Source organism: Phascolarctos cinereus, unplaced genomic scaffold (genome assembly GCF_003287225.1).
Source record: "Phascolarctos cinereus isolate Bilbo 61053 unplaced genomic scaffold, phaCin_HiC Scaffold_5;HRSCAF=322, whole genome shotgun sequence".
In the NCBI taxonomy this organism is placed as follows: domain Eukaryota; kingdom Metazoa; phylum Chordata; class Mammalia; order Diprotodontia; family Phascolarctidae; genus Phascolarctos; species Phascolarctos cinereus.
This window is the reverse complement of record NW_027555958.1, coordinates 335,495,273-335,502,909: the sequence shown is the minus strand read 5'-3', so window position 1 is coordinate 335,502,909 and position 7,637 is coordinate 335,495,273.

The following is a 7,637-nucleotide window of genomic DNA, read 5'->3' as shown; positions in this document are numbered from 1 at the left end:
AACTCCCAGTGTCAAAACTCCCTTTACTAATTCAGATGGACAGCTCATCTTTAACTTAGAGTTTCCTGATGTATCTTTGGAGTTTAGAAGTTATGAGCTGCAGTGGGCTAAGTCAATTAGGCATCCACCTAAGTTCAACATTACTATGGGGGCCTGACCTGCTCACCATTTATAGATATCTGATTATTCATTTTATCTTACAAGTTAACTTGTGATATATTCAACTCCTCTAGGTAGTCATCCTTTGCTGGCACAATATTGTGATAGTGAATGCCAGGGGAGGTAATTGGAATGGAAGAAAGAGTTAAAAATAAGGAGGCATAGCAGAATTCTAAGGAGGATAGGAAGATGAATTTATTTCCTGGTTATAGAACTATAACAGTAGAGTTATTGCTAAATACAGTAGATAAGCTATTCCATTTTCCCAGAATTCTTTCCCTCCTTGTCTCCACCTCCTGCCTTCCTTCACATCCCAGCTAAAATCCCATACTCTGCAAGAAAATTTTCCTGTTCCACCTTAATGTTAGCGCCTCCCCTCTAAGATTCTCTAAAATTTGTCTATATTTATATTGATTGTCCATAGCTGTTTCAAAGTTGTCAGCCTCATTGGATTGCCCCCTTGAAGGCAGGGGTATTCCTATCTTTCGTTGTTTTTTGTTGGGCAATGGGGGCTAAGTGACTTGCCCAAGGTCACACAGCTAGTAAGTGTTATGTGTCTGAGGCCAGATTTGAACTCAGGTCCTCCTGACTCCAGGGCCGGTGCTCTATCCACTGCACCACCTACCTGCCCCCCCCATCTTTCTTTTTATCCCCAGGACTTAGCACAGTGCCTGGCACTTAATAAATGCTCATTGATGACTTGACAAGATAGTATCATCTCTGTGGTACCATTGAAATAAAGGATTTTGAGAAAGGCAACATGCCCAAAGTCACTGAACTAATAAGAGATAGAGCTAAAGCAAGAACTCAGGCATACTGAGACCAAAATCTGAGTTGGAAAAGACCTTAGAGGTCATTTAGTCCAGCATATTAGTGCAGCTAGGTGGAGCACAAGACAGAGCACTGGACTTGGGAGTCAGAAGATCTGAGTTTGAATCTTATTATAGCTGTTTGACTCTGGTCAAGTCTCTGAACCTCTTTCAGTCTATTTATTCATCAATGATAATAATTCATGATCACACTTTTGTCAGCCTTTATATCATTTCTGAGTGATTGCCTATTTGTATATTGTTATAGTGTCTTTTGTATCCACCACGTGCCTCTCCATTGACCTTTGGATGATCCACCATGTCAATTTATTATAGATTGTAATGTTCCATGACTCAGAGCCATTAAATATCACCAGAAGGATATTGGTATTGAGAACATGGGAAAATATTTCAGGGATGAAGCTGGGGTCGTTGTAAACTCTGCACAGTTTGCTGAAGGAAATTTAGCTCATTCCTCTTGCTCAGTTTAGGCTTAGCTTTTTTTTTTTTAGTCTATAGTGTTTGTCTGGTCAACTCTATGGGATCTTCAACCAACTACTATGGACAATAGGGATTTTTCATGTGTGTGTGTGTGTGTGTGTGTGTGTGTGTGTGTGTGTGTGGTGTGTATATATTGTATATATGTATATATAATCTGTTTGAATAATGATGTCAAGGTCTATTGAGTGATCACGTACCTCATTTGGAAAGCTAGGTAATCTTGAACTGTAAGAGTGGTAACTAGGGTCATCCAGAGCTGTGACACAGATTTAGGGCCCCAATCTGTCATCATGCATGGTGGGAGGGCACGCAACCAGCCTTCACTGAGGAGTAAGTTATACAGTGTCTACTAGAATTGGGGAGAAAGTATGAGGGGAGTGGCATGTTTACGTGCATGTCCACACGTACTAGAATGGAGTCATTTCTTTGGCACGTCAGCAGTGTGAGCAAATGCATTATTGAGTTACCCAGGGATGTTCTGGTGTTTTAAGGGTCCATCACTAGGGGAAGAAGTACAGGGTCATGGCTTCCCAGTGATGTCCTTCACCTTGGGATAAACTTTATTGAAGTGAAAGTATTGGTAACCTCACGCCAGACAGGGCCACCACAGTTCTCAAACAATGGTGTGGAATTTCTTAAACATCCTCATGTGTCTTCCCCTTCCTAGGCCAATATAACTACAGCACTGCCCAGGCAACCTTCCCAGGGAGGGCATATGCTCCAAATGACAGATGTAACAGCCAATAGAACCATGCTCCTCCCTCTGCCAAGTGGCTTTTTCCTGCTTGGATGGCAGGTTACTGAAACTGCAGGTATGCATCTTGTTCCTCTCAAAGCAGTTTTGTTAGCAGCCTAGTCAGTGTGACTGAAATTCTTCAGTTGCAATATCACTTACACAGGAGGCTGGAAATGGGGAAGTAGGTGGAACTTACTTTAGCTCTCAAGAGATAACACCTGCTCACTGATTGCCGGGATCTGGGAAATAGAGTGGAAAAAAGTGGACCTGCTGAAAAACAGAACCCTCTTTATCTGCTGCTGGTTTGCTTTTCTAGTATGTTGGAGGTATTCCAGATTCTTAGGATCTGATTGGATTACTATGGGTTCTGTACCACCTCTTTAGGGGATAGCACCAAACCTTAGATGTTGTCTTTAACTATTAGTAGTTCTTTCTCCCACGTTGTGTAATTGCTTCATTTTACTGAGAGTTTTCACCCAAAAACATACATAGAGATGAAGCACATCAGTATTGTTGCTGACTTGGATCAGGATAACCCTCCTTGCCTCATGAGAGGCATCTGTCTTGATTTGGTTTTACACACAGACACACACACGTGTGTGTGTGTGTGTGTGTGTGTGTGTGTGTGTGTGTGTATATATGCATGTACATACGCACACATATATGTATACATAGATACATACATATAACTTTTAATAGACTAATAGATGACAAATTAGCATGGCTGCAAGCTGTCTGTATTGCCCTGATCAGCAACAGGGGTCCTTCTGGATGACTGGGCAACAGATTCTTTCACTGGAACTAGAAAAAGAATGTCTGTCAGGGTTGGCAAGACAGAATTCCTTCCCTAGCTGATGGGAAGCTTCTTTAGAAATGCATAGGCTGCCATGTCCAAGGGGGCACTACACATCTTGAGGTCACTGTCTTGGCAAGGTGTACATGTAGATCACAGTCTGTGAGTCTATGTGTGTCGGCATCAGACCAATGAATGAACTACCATTTTAGATTCAGAGAGACTAGAAAGGGACTACATATGTTAGTTAATTGGTATAGAGAGCTCCCTGATAAAGAGACAAAGTGAGAAACAGAGAGATACATAGAGATAGAAAGAGACAGAGGGAAAGAGAGAGAGGAAAGAGAGAGGAGGGAGAGAGGGAGGGAGAGACAGAGATAGACTGACAGGAGAGAGAGAGAAACAGACACAGCAACAGGGACAAAGAGAGGGACACACACATATTTCTCTCTCTCTCTCTCTCTCTCTCTCTCTCTCTCTCTCTCTCTCTCTCTCTCTCTCTCTCTCTCCCCCCCTCTCTCTCTCCCTCTCTCTCCCTCACTTCAATATAAGCTCTGTTAAGTTTATGGTGATGGGTCCTTTTGTCCTTTCCTAATTACATGTAAACTATTAGAGCAAACATTCCTTTACAATGCAATAAAAATCAACTTCACTTTTTTTCCTGGGGACAGAACTCATTATAATAACATGGAGAGTAAATCAATAAGACTGAAGAATAACTGGAATCAATGAGTGGGGTGGAAGTGAGAGGGCATAAATTCAACAGGCACCAATAATGGTAACACTCAGTAAAAGAAAAAAAAATTCTATCTTAGCAGATCATTGGTCAGGGTGGGGTAGTGAGCCAGGCAAGGAGCCAACCTCTCATTATTATATTCAGATCAAGGTAGCCACACCCTTCACCTATAATTCATTTGAGACTGTTATTACTGGTGTGATTCTGTATCCCCTAGGCTCCTCTCCTCAGTTTCCAACTCCCATCATCTTTCATTCCCTCTTTTCAGCAGACAAGGCTACATAATCAAGTAGTTAATAGATAGATACTAAAGACTCACTTATGTGGAGGATACATATAAGTATAAAGTAGCTTTCAAAATTGCATGGAGAACATAAGGAATATTTTCTTCTAGAGCAGGAGATTTTTACCTGTTTAATGCCATAGACCTCTTTGGCAGTCTGGTGAAGCCTATGGAGCCCTTCTCAAAACAACATTTTTAAATGCATAAAATGGAATATGTAGGATGACAAAAGAAACAAATTATATATATATATATATATATATATATATATATATATGCAAGTTTATAGACCCTAAGATAAGAACCTCTGTCTTACAGAAAGGCATTCAGTGCATTGGGCTGTTTCTCCTTGAAATATTTAAGGAACAATAGCATTTACAACTGGAATGAATCTTAGAAGACATTTAGTCTAAATTCTTTATTTCACAGGTGAGGAAACTAAGACCCAGAGTAATTGAGTAGCTTGTCCAAAGTCACACAGGTAGCAAGTGGCAGAAGTAGGCTTCAAACCCAGGCCCTCTGACTCCAGATCCTGTGCTCTTTCTTTCCTTTCCACAGAATTCAGCCTCCTGGCATGTTTAGGTCAAGGGGCAAAAATGAATAGGACGACAGATACCACATAAAATAGCACAGAGAAGTTGCATATCTTTGGAGGACATAGCTGCAAGGGTCAGATCCCAGATTCACTGAAGTATTGTATCCAGCCAACTTCACACTCCAGTGTCCTTCTAATTTGCCATTTCTCCACGTTACTGCCATCTGTTTCTTCCATTCCTATTGAAATGGTAGGACAGTGTGCCAATAAGAATCCTTCTCCCTAAGTTTCTTCTCAGCAAATATTTCTGTCTTTATTTCTCTTTCCATTAGTTTTCTTTCTTCCCCTTAATCTTGTTCTCCTTCAGCTTCCCTTTCCATTGTCCACTTCATATTAAAATATGGTTGAAACTTATTCTGTTTCTGTGTATTCTGATTTATCCTTGATTTAACAGTTTCTTTGTTCTCTTGCAATTAGGTATTTGAAGGAATTTGTGTGGAGTGGAAATGGATGTGTCATCTGAGAATATGTTTTACTACGAACAATACTCTCTTACCTTAGTAATATGGACTTAGAGTTGAGGGAATACAATGTCACATTATGGATGGGAATGGTAGAAATTCTTTCTGTGAGCTACTCTAAACAGTGAAATTTTAGCAGATTATATACACACTTTTTTCAAATAAAGAATAAAGAATATATGAAGAAAGATGTTATCTACATACAGAGAAAGAACTGATAAATAGAAGTATATGTAGAATAATTTTACATATACATACCTATTTGTGTCTAATTGTAGCCATTTCTAGGGAAAGGCAGAGGGGAAGAAAAAAGGAAAAAAATAAATTTACATGATAACTTTATTATATATTTAAGGGGAATTACAAATTGTACATAATAGATTTGCAGTTCATATGCAATCATCTTTTTTATTATACTATGTTATGGAAATGCTTGCTTTATTCTATGAATTAAACATAAAATACATTTTTTTTAAAAAGAGTTTTGTTTGTCTTTTCCACGCACTCCCTCAGTGGAGAGGGAGAGAAATATGTGAAGAAAAAAATGCTCTTTAGTTAAAAAGTAAATAATTCATTATTTATTTATTTTTAACTTTTTTTTTAAAGTTTTGAGTTCCAAATTCTCTTCCTCCCTCCAGCCTCTCTTCCACCCACTGAGAAAGCAGGGAATATGATACAAGTAACACAAAACACATGTGTGTATATGGGACTAGTACTCTCAGAACCTGAGTTTAAGTATGATTTATTTCACCTCAATTCCCTTCCCATGAAGATCCTCAATGGTCCATCAACTTATAACAATATTAACAATTATATAATAATATTTAAAACAGTTATATAGTGCACTTTGCAGTTTGCACAATGCTTAATATGCACTATCATTTGACCCTCTCAATGACTCTATGAGGTAGGTACTACAGAAATTATTTTTCTAGGTGGTACAGTGTAGAGAGTGCTGGGCCTGGATTTAGGAAGACTTACATCTAAATCTAACCTTAGATAGTTACTAGCTGTGTGACCCTGGAAAGTCATTTAATCTCTGTTTGCTTCCATTTCCTGGTCTGTAAAGTGGGGAGAAAAGAGCACCTATAGCTCAGGGCTATTGTGAGGATGAAACAAGATAATAACTGTTAGGCATTTAGCACAGTGTCTGGCACATAGGAAACTATTATAATCTCCATTTTGCATATGAGGAAACTGAGGAACAGAGAGGTTAAATGACCTGCCCATGGTCACACAGCTAGCAAATGTCAGAGGCAGGATTTTAACTCATTTTCCTGATTTTCAAATCTAGCACTCTTTTTATTGTATCTTATTTATATTTTAATTATCCCATTCAAGGTATTGTCAAAAAAAAAGATCATGTCTTGCAAATGGCCTTTGGTTCCTTGAAGAACATTTTGTAACAGCTCTGCTATCAGTACAAATATGTACTATATGACCATTGAGTTAGATAAGGCTCCATTATCTATGTGCCAGGTTCTGGAAGATAAAATACTGTCTGGCTACCTGACTTTTCCCCTAGATAACTTGAGAGGGTGTGGTCTCACCTGTTCCAGGAAACAGTGGCACCTGGAAATGTATATCTGTCTTTTCTTGTACTTCAGAAATTAAATATGCTTGCTAGTCAGAAGTAATATGACTTTGCTCACATAAGTGTAAGCTGTTCCTTGAAAGCTCATCTGTTTTTCTATATGATCTGCTTCTTGAAACTGAGTCACTTTATGAAATTCTTCTCTAAATGATTTGTAAGTGAGCTTTTGGGGGGGGGATCATGGAAAGTTCTGCCAATTCAGTGATTTCTTTGAGTAAACAATATGTATATGATATACTTTCCTGTCTCTTGTGATAATATAAATTACAGAAGAATCATAGCCATTAAAATGGCAAAGATCTGCACATTAGATAGATTACTCCCCCAGAAAATGCTAGAGAAGCGGTTAAAGCAATGCCATCTGCTCTATTCCATTTTCAGGAGAAAACTCTTCAGTTCCCTGTAAAACCAGATGCTCTTCTGGAATTTCATCTGCTCTATGGCTTTTGGGTTCTGAATATTTTAATAGGCTTGCACTTCTCTCTGGGCTCCTTGAATTGGAAAGCTATGCCACATGTCTTTGGGATGCTAATTTCTTGGATTTGCAATAAAGCCTGGATTTTGAATAAGTCCATGACGATATGATGATCTGCACATCCTTCAAAAAAATGACATAAAATACAGATAAAATATATTTTAAAACATAGAATCTGATGAAATTTTTCCATCACCCAGTTCCTATGTTGACCAAGTTCCACAAAAGTACTGCTTTGCTGGCCTGCCATGTTGGCTGCGTTCCCTAGAAATGGGGAACTATGTTAGAGCAGAAGCCATCATTCAATGTGGGCTAGATAGTAAAAGGATATTATATACTGACATGTGTATTTGTTGTACTTGTTGCTTCCTCTGTTAGACTGTAAGAGCAGAGATTCTTCTGTTCTTTGTATTCCTAGTGTTTAATAAGTACCTTGTACATAGTAGGTACTTAAGAAATGCTATTGATGGATTGACACAACATCAAAATGACAAT